Source organism: Triticum aestivum, chromosome 3D (assembly GCF_018294505.1).
Source record: "Triticum aestivum cultivar Chinese Spring chromosome 3D, IWGSC CS RefSeq v2.1, whole genome shotgun sequence".
NCBI lineage: Eukaryota > Viridiplantae > Streptophyta > Magnoliopsida > Poales > Poaceae > Triticum > Triticum aestivum.
In genome coordinates this window covers 275,489,334-275,504,873 of record NC_057802.1, presented here as the reverse complement: position 1 = coordinate 275,504,873, position 15,540 = coordinate 275,489,334, and positions in this window count along the sequence as shown.

The window sequence follows — 15,540 nt, the reverse complement described above, 5'->3', positions numbered from 1 at the left end:
TTAAGTCACAGAAATCAGCAACATCATGGAGGCTACTTTGCATGCTTGTGCTAGTCACCACATAGATCCTAAAAATACAAGACAAGCACCTCTGTAAAGATGACATGATGTGGTTCAAAACACATGTAGAGCTCATGCTCATAGGATGCACACATCAAATGCAACAAAAATGACAAAACATCATAATCTGATAAGTAACAACAGTAAACATCATATAGCACTCTTGCAACGATGATTAGGGCATCAAGATGGACTCAAACAAGCATGGCACGGTAGAACAAAATGAAGAGCATCTCATGATGAACATTTTGATATATTATATGTACAAATCGGAGCAACGAGCATGAAGTTATGATGGGAAGAATGGGGCACCAGAAAGTAAATATCTCGGGACGAACGAAAAAACGGGGGGTCAACCTTGTTAGATCCAGATCTGGCGCGGAGCGGGACGGCGTGGTGCGGGACGGAGGCAGCGTTTGGATGGAGGGGCCGGGGTGGACGAGGCCGATCCGGGACGAGGCGGTCCCGGTGGCGAGCTCGGGCTCCGGCGAGCGGGGGGGGAGGCGGCGAGGCGTGACGACGACGGGGCGGCGCAGGGCAGCCGGATCTGGGCAGCGCCGGCCCGGATCTGGCCGGAGGCGAGCCGGCGGCGACGGGCGCGGTGGAAGAGGGGAGGCCACCGGCGGCGGCGGACGGCGGGGAAGGCGGCGCGGGGCGCGGAAATCTGCCCGGGCGGCGCGCTCCGGCGACGACCCGGCGGCGGGGAGGGCACGACGGTGGCGGGGGGAGCCGTGGCGCGGCGGCGGGGTACGGGCGGCTCCGGCAGGGCAGCGCCCGCGGGCGGCGGCGGCGGGATGGGCCCCGCGGGCCCGATCCGGGCCCGGCGGGCCTGGCGTGGTGGAGACGGCGGCGGGGACAGGTGGCGGGCGCTGATTGGGCGTGGGCGGCGGCGCGGTTCGTCTGGCGGAGGCGCACACATGTCCGGCGGCGCGAAGAGGAGGGGAGCTAGGGTTAGGGTAGGATTCATCCGCGAAAAAAGGAGGGGGAGGTCTATTTATAGATAGAGGGAGCTAGGAGAGTCCAAATGAGGTGCGGTTTTTGCCCACACGATCGTGATCGAACGGCGGAGAGCATGGAGGGGGTTTTGCTGGGTTAGTGGGCTGATTTGGAGGGGTGTTGGGCTGCAAGACAAAAGGGGCTTTCGGTTAGCTCGGTTAATCGTTGGGGCATCAAACGACCTCCAAATGGAACGAAATTTGACGGGTGGTCTGTCGGTGCTATACCAAGGCCACTCGACAAATCTCGGCCCATTCTGAGAACGTTTTTCTCCCGCTCACGAAACAAGGTCTGAGAGGGGCGACGTGCGCGTGCGAGAGGTTGGGCTCAGAACGGACAACGGAGAGAACCGGTGGGACCCGAACGGATGCAAGTTTTGAAAAACATGTAGATGAAATGCAGATGATGACATGGCAAAATGCAACCCGCAAGCAAATGACATGGCAACAACGACGAATAACTGGCAGACACCTGGTGCATCGAATCTGGGGCGTTACATAAACTGGTTTGGGAAGCCACAAGATGAAGGCTATTATTCAAGTCTATAGTATCTTCACTTCCTTCTAATCCTCTAGACTTGGCGGCCAATGTGGATTCATATGGAAAGAGTCTGGTAGTTTACCTCAAAGCGTTCCTTCATAAGGTTTAGTAAGCTGGCCTCCATGTCACGGCTGGTATGGAGGCGACTCAAGTAGCCTGCATGAATATCACCTGCGCTAAAACATGCATAACTCTCCAAGTCTAGTATCCATTTGCCTTTTTCGGCATTTAAAACCTCTTCCTTGGCACTGTGTTTAGCTAAGATAGTAGGATTCCCTCGTTCTTTGAAGCCTGTACCAGTGATGATGATGTCCTCGGCAATTTGTTGAGAAGGATTCTCTTGAGCAGGTTTGGTAGGGCTCGGCAGGTCATGTTTATCCGCCGGGTTAACCTCAACATTCATTTGTTCAGAGATGGTGGTATTGACTGAAGGTGGCAGGTCATTAATGAGTTCTGTTGGATAGTGAGTATGAGCCTCGAAGATATCAGCAGATTGTTTCTCCGGCTCAACTGCTTTAGGATCTTTTGAAGACCCACCAAGCTTCTGCTTTTTACCAGCTTTGGCTATCCCTCTGCAATGAAAATATAGGAACATGAGTATATTATCATAATATATGTTGGGGAACGTAGCAATAATTCAAATTTTTCTATGCATCACCAAGAACAATCTATGGAGTCTTCTAGCAACGAGAGGGAAAAGAGTGCATCTACATACCCTTGTAGATCGCGAGCGGAAGCGTTCAAGTGAACGGCGTTAATGGAGTCGTACTCGTCGTGATCCAAATCACCGATGACCGAGCGCCGAACGGACGGCACCTCCGCGTTCAACACACGTACGGTTGGGAAGACGTCTCCTCCTTCTTGATCTAGCAAGGGGACGGAGAGGTTGATGGAGATCCAGCAGCACGACGGCGTGGTGGTGGAAGTAGCGGGATTCCAACAGGGCTTCGCCAAGCGCTGCGGGAGAAGGGAGATGTGTCACGGGAGGGAGAGGGAGGCGCCAGGGCTTGGGGTGCTGCTCCCATGCGCCTCCCCACTATATATAGGGGTGGAGGGGGCTGGTTTCTTGCCCTTCAAGTCCATTGGGGCGTTGGCAAAGGTGGGGGAAAGAAATTCCATCATTTCCCTTCCCCACCAATTGTTATCCCCCTTTTTTAGGGATCTTGATCTTATTCCTTCGGGATATGATCTTATTCCTTCTAAGGTGGGATCTTGGTGCGCCTTGACCAGGGGTGTGGGGCCTTGCCCCCACTACCCACGTTCATGTGGGCCCCCCCCCATGCAGGTGGGCCCCACTTCGGAACCTTCTAGAACCTTCCCGGTACAATACCGAAAAATCCCGAACATTTTCCGGTGGCCAAAATAGGACTTCCCATATATAAATCTTTACCTCCGGACCAGTCCGGAACTCCTCGTGACGTCCGAGATCTCATCCGGGACTCCGAACAACTTTCGGTTAACCGCATACTAATATCTCTACAACTCTAGCGTCACCGAACCTTAAGTGTGTAGACCCTACGGGTTCGGGAGACATGTAGACATGACCGAGACATTTCTCCGGTCAATAACCAACAGCGGGATCTGGATACCCATGTTGGCTCCGACATGCTCCACGATGATCTCATCGGATGAACCACGATGTCGAGGATTCAATCAATCCCGTATACAATTCCCTTTGTCAATCGGTATGTTACTTGCCCGAGATTCGATCGTTGGTATCCCAATACCTTGTTCAATCTCGTTACCGGCAAGTCACTTTACTCGTACCGTAATGCATGATCCTGTGACCAAACACTTAGTCACATTGAGCTCATTATGATGATGCATTATCGAGTGGGCCCAGAGATACCTCTCCGTCATACGGAGTGAAAAATCCCAGTCTCGATTCGTGCCAACCCAACAGACACTTTCGGAGATACCCGTAGTGCACCTTTATAGCCACCCAGTTACGTTGTGACGTTTGGCACACCCAAAGCACTCCTATGGTATCCGGGAGTTGCACAATCTCATGGTCTAAGGAAATGATACTTGACATTTGGAAAAGCTCTAGCAAACGAACTACACGATCTTGTGCTATGCTTAGGATTGGGTCTTGTCCATCACATCATTCTCCTAATGATGTGATCCCGTTATCAATGACATCCAATGTCCATAGTCAGGAAACCATGACTATCTGTTGATCAACGAGCTAGTCAACTAGAGGCTCACTAGGGACATGTTATGGTCTATGTATTCACACATGTATTACGGTTTCCAGTTAATACAATTATAGCATGAACAACAGACAATTATCATGAACAAGGAAATACAATAATAACCATTTTATCATTGCCTCTAGGGCATATTTCCAACAATATATTGATCAATAAATGCAGCAAGTGCGAATACTTACCCAGGGGTGACTTTGAAGACAGACATTTGGGTATTGGAAGAATCGCCAGATGATGGAGGTGTCTTTTGATAATTCGAGTTAGAAGGCGTGAGAGGCTGGCATATTAAGCCGGCAAGAGGATAAAGTGAATTTGGACCGTGAAGCACCTCATGTTGACGCTTGCGAGGGTGGGAGTATTTGGTAAGCCGGAAATCAACTCTGCATCACCATCACTCCGGGTCTTGTGCCTGGCTTCGTGCTGTTGTTTTTTCAAAGTAAAGTCGGGATCCAAGTAAGCAAGAGGATGAGAAAATCTTACTTTCCGGGTCACCTGCCGGGTTTTCTATCTTGGCAAAGGCGCCGAATCGGAGGAAGTATTAGTTACCTCTGCGGCATCGGCTTGGCTGGTCTCCACGTCATCCTGAGAGTGAATAATGGGAGGGTTGACATTATGATGATAAACCGTCCAATGGTTAAACAAGCAAGCTATTGTTCAAAGACTAGTTATGCGCATAAGATAAAATTATTATGAGCGATGGATTTAATGAGCATGGTTAAGCCGGAAAAATATCGACAGGTTATATAGTCATGATTGATGATCAAGAGGATACCGGAGGTTTAAACATTTATAAGTGAGCCAGCTGGCATTTTGCGGGTTACAAAATATGTCGCCTATGCAACAGTGTTTACCACGACTACAGATCTGGATTCTAGTAAAATTTCACGAAGTACTGGACAAACAAGTTTTACGGTTCCTGCTTATAATTCTAGATCTACAGCAGTTCAAAAAACAAGTGAAAATTGCTAAACCTAAAACAGGTTGGAGGAACTGCTGTATTGGGAATTGAATCTAGAGCAGAGGGAATACACCTATGAGTAAAGACGGATGTTAAAAACCAGTACCGCACAATTCCCGTGCTAATTTGGGATTGAGCTAAGCATAAATGAAGAACTGTGATGAACTTTGACGAGCAACTGAAGAACTCTGATGAACTAGGGTCTGCTAATGCAGATCTAAGACAAGGGGAGATGAACAGCGGAGGGGCGCTGTATTTTCTGGACCAAGTCAGGTTGATGCAGCGGCTAGGTCGGAGTCGCTATGGAGATCAACAGCGGTGGCAAAGCATCTGAGGCTTCGGTTGCGCGAGGAGGAAGAGGAGAGAAGCAGGGGTAAAAAGTGAAAGATGGACCCCTATCCCTATTTATAAGGAGGTGATAAACTGGCATGCGCAGGGATCGAGGAGGCAGAATAATTATCTTTGCGGTGCGGATGCCTCAATTCTCGGAAGGTCCATTAAGATAAAGATCCGTTATGATACCATGGGTTTTTGTGTGCATTTAATGCGCATGAGGTCATGGCGGGTTACAGTGGTTATGTTTACATGATGTCATGGCGGCCTACGGTGGTTTGGCTTGCGTAGTATTATAAGAGGTTCAACATTGGTGGATGATTGGTTGATTAAAGCAGAAGATTGACAGGAACAAGTTCAAATCAACCTGGGGCCTAATGTTGAGGATATAGCTCCGAGGCGTGACCCGCCCAGGAGGGGCCGGGTTACATAGTTGGAGGCTTAACACGAAGAAGGCCCAAGCAGGCCTGAGAATATGAAGTGTGAAGATGGCGGCTCATAGGAGTGGGCCTGGCGAAAGCCCAAGACCCATACGTATGAACCGCCATACGGTGTCTTGTCTGTTAAGATAAGCCAATTTAGAAACCAGGCCCGTCACGTTGTGTGATCCGGTTCAGACTCTTGTAAGCCGCCGGGCTTTGACCTGTGTATATAAAGGCAAGACCCGGCGGCGGCTTAGGCCAATAAAACAATCGATCCGATGCTAGGTCAAGCGTATTCGCTTCCTTGTAATCGAAACCCAAGCAATACAACTACAAGCAGGATGTAGGCTTTTACCTCGTTGAGAGGGGCTGAACCAGGGTAAACTCCTTGCGTCCTATGTCCCGTTCAACCCTTTCAAGCTAACCAATGTTGCGATGGCTCCACACCTAAGTCCCTTCACAAGGGCATCTTCCGTGTTAAATCCACGACACATGGTATTCCTCTGGTATCTGGGAGTTGCATAATCTCATGGTTGAAGGAATATGTATTTGACATGAAGAAAGCAATAGCAATAAACTGAATGATCAATATGCTAAACTAATAGATGGGTCTTGTCCATCACATCATTCTCCTAATGATGTGATCCCGCTATCAAATGACAACACATGTCTATGGTTACGAAACCTTAACAATCTTCGATTAATGAGCTAGTCTAGTTGAGGCTCACTAGGGACACGGTATTTGTTCATGTATTCACACATGTATTTAAGTTTCCAATCAGTACCATTCTAGCATGAATAATAAACCTTTATCATAAATAAGGAAATATAAAATAACAACTTTATTATTGCCTCTAGGGAATATTTCCTTCAATGAGAGCTTCAAGCTTGTTGGTGTTGATGCTTTTGTTGGGAAGAAGCTTACCAAGTGGCATGATGAGATGATCATGCAATTCTACTCCACTCTCATTTTTATCCAGATGGGAGCATAGTGTGGATAACTGAGGGAAGTAGATACTAGTCAACCATCTCTGAGTGGGTTGCTCTTCTTGGTGCCAGAAGAAGAAGAGAATGATTTGATGTATATGCAAAGCCCAAGATGGACCACAATTCCATGAAGAACATGTACAAGCCTATTCCTAAGAAAGATCTTGAGACTCACAAGTTTGGATCTGTGAAGCACCTGTTGGCTGGTCTGGCCACCATCAATACTATTTTGAGGCACACTCTTTTGCCCAAATCTGGAGATGACAAGGTGATTCATGGCCACTCCTGTTGGGGAACGTAGTAATTTCAAAAAAATTCCTATGCACACGCAAGATCATGGTGATGCATAGCAACGAGAGGGGAGAGTGTTGTCCACGTACCCTCGTAGACCGAAAGCGGAAGCGTTAACACAACACGGTTGATGTAGTCGTACGTCTTCACGATCCGACCGATCAAGTACCGAACGCACGGCACCTCCGAGTTCAGCACACGTTCAGCTCGATGACGTCCCTCGAACTCCGATCCAGCCGAGTGTTGAGGGAGAGTTTCGTCAGCACGACGGCGTGGTGACGATGATGATGTTCTACCGACGCAGGGCTTCGCCTAAGCACCGCTACGATATTATCGAGGTGTAATATGGTGGAGGGGGGCACCGCACACGGCTAAGAGATCAATGATCAATTGTTGTGTCTATGGGGTGCCCCCTGCCCCCGTATATAAAGGAGCAAGGGGGAGGCGGCCGGCCTAGGAGGAGGGCGCGCCAAGGGGGGAGTCCTACTCCCACCGGGAGTAGGACTCCTCCTTTCCTTGTTGGAGTAGGAAAAGGGAAGGGAGAAGGAGAAAGAAGGAAGGGGGCGCCCCCCTCCCTAGTCCAATTCGGACTAGTCCATGGGGAGGGGTGCGGCCACCCTTTGGGGCCTTTCTCTCCTTTCCCGTATGGCCCATTAAGGCCCAATACGAATTCCCGTAACTCTCCGGTACTCCGAAAAATACCCGAATCACTCGGAACCTTTCCGATGTCCGAATATAGTCGTCCAATATATCGATCTTTACGTCTCGACCATTTCGAGACTCCTCGTCAAGTCCCTGATCTCATCCGGGACTCCGAACTCCTTCGGTACATCAAAACACATAAACTCATAATATAACCGTCATCTAACTTTAAGCGTGCGGACCCTACGGGTTCGAGAACTATGTAGACATGACCGAGACACGTCTCCGGTCAATAACCAATAGCGGAACCTGGATGCTCATATTGGCTCCCACATATTCTACGAAGATCTTTATCGGTCAGACCGCATAACAACATACGTTGTTCCCTTTGTCATCGGTATGTTACTTGCCCGAGATTCGATCGTCGGTATCTTAATACCTAGTTCAATCTCGTTACCGGCAAGTCTCTTTACTCGTTCCGTAATACATCATCCCGCAACTAACTCATTAGTTACAATGCTTGCAAGGCTTATAGTGATGTGCATTACTGAGTGGGCCCAGAGATACCTCTCCGACAATCGGAGTGACAAATCCTAATCTCGAAATACGCCAACCCAACAAGTACCTTTGGAAGCACCTGTAGAGCACCTTTATAATCACCCAGTTACGTTGTGACGTTTGGTAGCACACAAAGTGTTCCTCCGGTAAACGGGAGTTGCATAATCTCATAGTCATAGGAACATGTATAAGTCATGAAGAAAGCAATAGCAACATACTAAACGATCGAGTGCTAAGCTAACGGAATGGGTCAAGTCAATCACATCATTCTCCTAATGATGTGATCCCGTTAATCAAATGACAACTCATGTCTATGGCTAGGAAACATAACCATCTTTGATCAACGAGCTAGTCAAGTAGAGGCATACTAGTGACACTCTGTTTGTCTATGTATTCACACATGTATCAAGTTTCCAGTTAATACAATTCTAGCATGAATAATAAACATTTATCATGATATAAGGAAATAAATAATAACTTTATTATTGCCTCTAGGGCATATTTCCTTCAGTCTCCCACTTGCACTAGAGTCAATAATCTAGTTCACATCGCCATGTGATTTAACATCAATAGTTCACATCACCATGTGATTAACACCCATAGTTCACATCGTCATGTGACCAACACCCAAAGGGTTTACTAGAGTCAGTAATCTAGTTCACATCGCTTATGTGATTAACACCCAAAGAGTACTAAGGTGTGATCATGTTTTGCTTGTGAGATAATTTTAGTCAACGGGTCTGTCACATTCAGATCCGTAAGTATTTTGCAAATTTCTATGTCTACAATGCTCTGCACGGAGCTACTCTAGCTAATTGCTCCCTCTTTCAATATGTATCTAGACCGAGACTTAGAGTCATCTAGATTAGTGTCAAAACTTGCATCGACGTAACCCTTTACGACGAACCTTTTGTCACTTCCATAATCGAGAAACATATCCTTATTCCAGTAAGGATAATTTTGACCGCTGTCCAGTGATCTACTCCTAGATCACTATTGTACTCCCTTGCCAAAATCAGTGTAGGGTATACAATAGATCTGGTACACAGCATGGCATACTTTATAGAACCTATGGCCGAGGCATAGGGAATGACTTTCATTCTTTTTCTATCTTCTGCCGTGGTCGGGCTTTGAGTCTTACTCAATTTCACACCTTGTAACACAGGCAAGAAACTCTTTCTTTGACTGTTCCATTTTGAACTACTTCAAAATCTTATTAAGGTATGTACTCATTGAAAAAACTTATCAAGCGTCTTGATCTATCTCTATAGATCTTGATGCTCAATATGTAAGCAGCTTCACCGAGGTCTTTCTTTGAAAAACTCCTTTCAAACACTCCTTTATGCTTTGCAGAATAATTCTACATTATTTCCGATCAACAATATGTCATTCACATATACTTATCAGAAATGCTGTAGTGCTCCCACTCACTTTCTTGTAAATACAGGCTTCACCGCAAGTCTGTATAAAACTATATGCTTTGATCAACTTATCAAAGCGTATATTCCAACTCCGAGATGCTTGCACCAGTCCATAGATGGATCGCTGGAGTTTGCATATTTTGTTAGCACCTTTAGGATTGACAAAACCTTCTGGTTGCATCATATACAACTCTTCTTTAATGAATCCATTAAGGAATGCAGTTTTGTTTATCCATTTGCCAGATTTCATAAAATGCGGCAATTGCTAACATGATTCGGACAGACTTAAGCATCGCTGCGAGTGAGAAAATCTCATCGTATTCAACACTTTGAACTTTGTCAAAAACCTTTTTCCGACAAGTCTAGCTTTGTAGATAGTAACACTACTATCAGCGTCCGTCTTCCTCTTGAAGATCCATTTATTTTTTATGGCTCGCCGATCATTGGGCAAGTCAATCAAAGTCCATACTTTGTTCTCATACATGGATCCCATCTCAGATTTCATGGCCTCAAGCCATTTTGCGGAATCTGGGCTCACCATCGCTTCTTCATAGTTCGTAGGTTCGTCATGGTCTAGTAACATAACCTCCAGAACAGGATTACCGTACCACTCTGGTGCGGATCTTACTCTGGTTGACCTACGAGGTTCAGTAACAACTTGATCTGAAGTTTCATGATCATCATCATTAACTTCCTCACTAATTGGTGTAGGTGTCACAGGAACCGGTTTCTGTGATGAACTACTTTCCAATAAGCGATGAGGTACAGTTACCTCATCAAGTTCTACTTTCCTCCCACTCACTTCTTTCGAGAGAAACTCCTTCTCTAGAAAGGATCCATTCTTAGCAACGAATGTCTTGCCTTCGGATCTGTGATAGAAGGTGTACCCAACTGTCTCCTTTGGGTATCCTATGAAGACACATTTCTCCGATTTGGGTTTGAGCTTATCAGGATGAAACCTTTTCACATAAGCATCGCAACCCCAAACTTTAAGAAACGACAACTTTGGTTTCTTGCCAAACCACAGTTCATAAGATGTCGTCTCAACGGATTTAGATGGTACCCTATTTAACGTGAATGCAGCTGTCTCTAATGCATAACCCCAAAACGATAGTGGTAGATCGGTAAGAGACATCATATATCGCACCATATCTAATAAAGTACGGTTACGATGTTCGGACACACCATTACACCGTGGTGTTCCAGGTGGCGTGAGTAGTGAAACTATTTCACATTGTTTTAACTGAAGGCCAAACTCGTAACTCAAATACTCTTCTCCACGATCAGATCGTAGAAACTTTATTTTCTTGTTACGATGATTTTCCGCTTCACTCTGAAATTATATGAACTTTTCAAATGTTTCAGACTTCTGTTTCATTAAGTAGATATACCCATATCTGCTCAAATCATCTGTGAAGGTCAGAAAATAATGATACCTGCTATGAGCCTCAATATTCATCGGACCACATACATCTGTATGTATGATTTCCAACAAATCTGTTGCTCTCTCCATAGTTCCGGAGAACGGCGTTTTAGTCATCTTGCCCATGAGGCACGGTTCGCAAGCATCAAGTGATTCATAATCAAGTGATTCCAAAATCCCATCAGTATGGAGTTTCTTCATGCGCTTTACACCAATATGACCTAAACGGCAGTGCCACAAATAAGTTGCACTATCATTATTAACTTTGCATCTTTTGGCTTCATTATTATGAATATGTGTATCACTACGATCGAGATCCAACAAACCATTTTATTGGGTGTATGACCATAGAAGGTTTTATTCATGTAAACAGAACAACAATTATTCTCTAATTTAAATGAATAACCGTATTGCAACAAACATGATCAAATCATATTCATGCTCAACGCAAACACCAAATAACACTTATTTAGTTTCAACACTAATCCCGAAAGTATAGGGAGTGTGCGATGATGATCATATCAATCTTGGAACTACTTCCAACACACATCGTCACCTCGCCTTTTACTAGTCTCTGTTTATTCTGCAACTCCCGTTTCGAGTTACTACTCTTAGCAACTGAACCAGTATCAAATACCGAGGGGTTGCTATAAACACTAGTAAAGTACACATCAATAACATGTATATCCAATATACCTTTGTTCACTTTGCCATCCTTCTTATCCACCAAATAGTTGGGGTAGTTCCGCTTCCAGTGACCAGTCCCTTTGCAGTAGAAGCACTTAGTCTCAGGCTTAGGACCAGACTTAGGCTTCTTCACTTGAGCAGCAACTTGCTTGCCGTTCTTCTTGAAGTTCCCCTTCTTCCCTTTGCCCTTTTCTTGAAACTAGTGGTCTCGTCAACCATCAACACTTGATGTTTTTCTTGATTTCTACCTTCGTCGATTTCAGCATCACGAAGAGCTCGGGAATTACTTTCGTCATCCCTTGCATACTATAGTTCATCACGAAGTTCTACTAACTTGGTGATGGTGACTAGAGAATTCTGTCAATCACTATTTTATCTGGAAGATTAACTCCCACTTGATTCAAGCGATTGTAGTACCCAGACAATCTGAGCACATGCTCACTGCTTGAGCTATTCTCCTCCATCTTTTAGCTATAGAACTTGTTGGAGACTTCATATCTCTCAACTCGGGTATTTTCTTGAAATATTAACTTCAACTCCTGGAACATCTCATATGGTCCATGACGTTCAAAACGTCTTTGAAGTCCCGATTCTAAGCCGTTAAGCATGGTGCACTAAACTATCAAGTAGTCATCATATTGAGCTAGCCAAACGTTCATAACGTCTGCATCTGCTCCTGTAATAGGTCTGTCACCTAGCGGTGCATCAAGGACATAATTCTTCTGTGCAGCAATGAGGATAATCCTCAGATCACGGATCCAATCCGCATCTTTGCTACTAACATCTTTCAACATAATTTTTCTCTAGGAACATATCAAAAATAAACACAGGGAAGCAACAACGCGAGCTATTGATCTACAACATAATTTGCAAAATACTATCAGGACTAAGTTCATGATAAATTTAAGTTCAATTAATCATATTACTTAAGAACTTCCACTTAGATAGACATCCCTCTAATCCTCTAAGTGATCACGTGATCCATATCAACTAAACCATAACCGATCATCACGTGAAATGGAGTAGCTTTCAATGGTGAACATCACTATGTTGATCATATCTACTATATGATTCACGCTCGACCTTTCGGTCTCAGTGTTCCGAGGCCATATCTGCATATGCTAGGCTCGTCAAGTTTAACCTGAGTATTCTGCGTGTGCAAAACTGGCTTGCACCCGTTGTAGATGGACGTAGAGCTTATCACACCCGATCATCACGTGGTGTCTGGGCACGACGAACTTTGGCAACAGTGCATACTCAGGGAGAACACTTTTATCTTGAAATTTAGTGAGAGATCATCTTATAATGCTACCGTCAATCAAAGCAAGATAAGATGCATAAAAGATAAACATCACATGCAATCAAATATAAGTGATATGATATGGCCATCATCATCTTCTGCTTGTGATCTCCATCTCCGAAGCACCGTCATGATCACCATCGTCACCGGCGCGACACCTTGATCTCCATCGTAGCATCGTTGTCGTCTCACCAACTATTGCTTCTACGACTATCGCTACCGCTTGGTGATAAAGTAAAACAATTACATGGCGATTGCATTGCATACAATAAAGCGACAACCATATGGCTCCTGCCAGTTGCCGATAACTCGGTTACAAAACATGATCATCTCATACAATAAAATTCAGCATCATGTCTTGACCATATCACATCACAAAATGCCCTGCAAAAACAAGTTAGACGTCCTCTACTTTGTTGTTGCAAGTTTTACGTGGCTGCTACTGGCTTAGCAAGAACCGTTCTTACCTACGCATCAAAACCACAACTATAGTTTGTCAAGTTGGTGCTGTTTTAACCTTCGCAAGGACCGGGCGTAGCCACACTCGGTTCAACTAAAGTGAGAGAGACAGACACCCGCCAGTCATCTTTAAGCAACGAGTGCTCGCAACGGTGAAACCAGTCTCGCGTAAGCATACGCGTAATGTCGGTCCGGGCCGCTTCATCTCACAATACCGCCGAACCAAAGTATGACATGCTCGTAAGCAGTATGGCTTATATCGCCCACAACTCACTTGTGTTCTACTCGTGCATATAACATCAACGCATAAAACCAGGCTCTGATACCACTAGTGGGGAACGTAGTAACTTCAAAAAATTTCCTACGCACACGCAAGATCATGGTGATGCATAGCAACGAGAGGGGAGAGTGTTGTCCACGTACCCTCGTAGACCGAAAGCGTAAGCGTTAACACAACACGGTTGATGTAGTCGTACGTCTTCACGATTCGACCGATCAAGTACCGAACGCATGGCACCTCCGAGTTCAGCACACGTTCAGCTCGATGACGTCCCTCGAACTCCAATCCAGCTGAGTGTTGAGGGAGAGTTTCGTCAGCATGACGGCGTGGTGACGATGATGATGTTCTACCGACGCAGGGCTTCGCCTAAGCACCGCTACGATATTATCGAGGTGTAATATGGTGGAGGGGGGCACCGCACACGGCTAAGAGATCAATGATCAATTGTTGTGTCTCTGGGGTGCCCCCTGCCCCCATATATAAAGGAGCAAGGGGGGAGGCGGCTGGCCTAGGAGGAGGGCGCGCCAAGGGGGGAGTCCTACTCCCACCGGGAGTAGGACTCCTCCTTTCCTTGTTGGAGTAGGAAAAGGGAAGGGAGAAGGAGAAAGAAGGAAGGGGGCGCCCCCCCTCCCTAGTCCAATTCGGACTAGTCCATGGGGAGGGGTGCGGCCACCCTTTGGGGCCTTTCTCTCCTTTCCCGTATGGCCCATTAAGGCCCAATACGAATTACCGTAACTCTTCGGTACTCCAAAAAATACCCGAATCACTCGGAACCTTTTCGATGTCCGAATATAGTCGTCCAATATATCGATCTTTATGTCTCGACCATTTCGAGACTCCTCGTCAAGTCCCTGATCTCATCCGGGACTCCGAACTCCTTCGGTACATCAAAACACATAAACTCATAATATAACCGTCATCTAACTTTAAGCGTGCGGACCCTACGGGTTCGAGAACTATGTAGACATGACCGAGACACGTCTCCGGTCAATAACCAATAGCGGAACCTGGATGCTCATATTGGCTCCCACATATTATACGAAGATCTTTATCGGTCAGACCGCATAACAACATACGTTGTTCCCTTTGTCATCGGTATGTTACTTGCCCGAGATTCGATCGTCGGTATCTTAATACCTAGTTCAATCTTGTTACCGGCAAGTCTCTTTACTCGTTCCGTAATACATCATCCCGCAACTAACTCATTAGTTACAATGCTTGCAAGGCTTATAGTGATGTGCATTACTTAGTGGGCCCAGAGATACCTCTCCGACAATCGGAGTGACAAATCCTAATCTCGAAATACGCCAACCCAACAAGTACCTTTGGAAGCACCTTTATAATCACCCAGTTACGTTGTGACGTTTGGTAGCACACAAAGTGTTCCTCCGGTAAACGGGAGTTGCATAATCTCATAGTCATAGGAACATGTATAAGTCATGAAGAAAGCAATAGCAACATACTAAACGATCGAGTGCTAAGCTAACGGAATGGGTCAAGTCAATCACATCATTCTCCTAATGATGTGATCCCGTTAATCAAATGACAACTCATGTCTATGGCTAGGAAACATAACCATCTTTGATCAACGAGCTAGTCAAGTAGAGGCATACTAGTGACACTCTGTTTGTCTATGTATTCACACATGTATCAAGTTTCCAGTTAATACAATTCTTGCATGAATAATAAACATTTATCATGATATAAGGAAATAAATAATAACTTTATTATTGCCTCTAGGGCATATTTCCTTCAACTCCGTCAACCTTCTGCATCTCTTTGATACACCTCAGAAGTTCAAGGTGATGTGCATAATAGTTGAAACTATCAAGAGAACCGCAACCGACCAGAAGAGATCATGTGGTTTTGCTCCGCACATTCAGTTGCTGATCAACTCCAAGGTAGCACTTATCTTCTTGATCGCGAGCATCTCCCTTTGTTGCCAGAGTTAGAGGACAATGTAGTGGTGATGC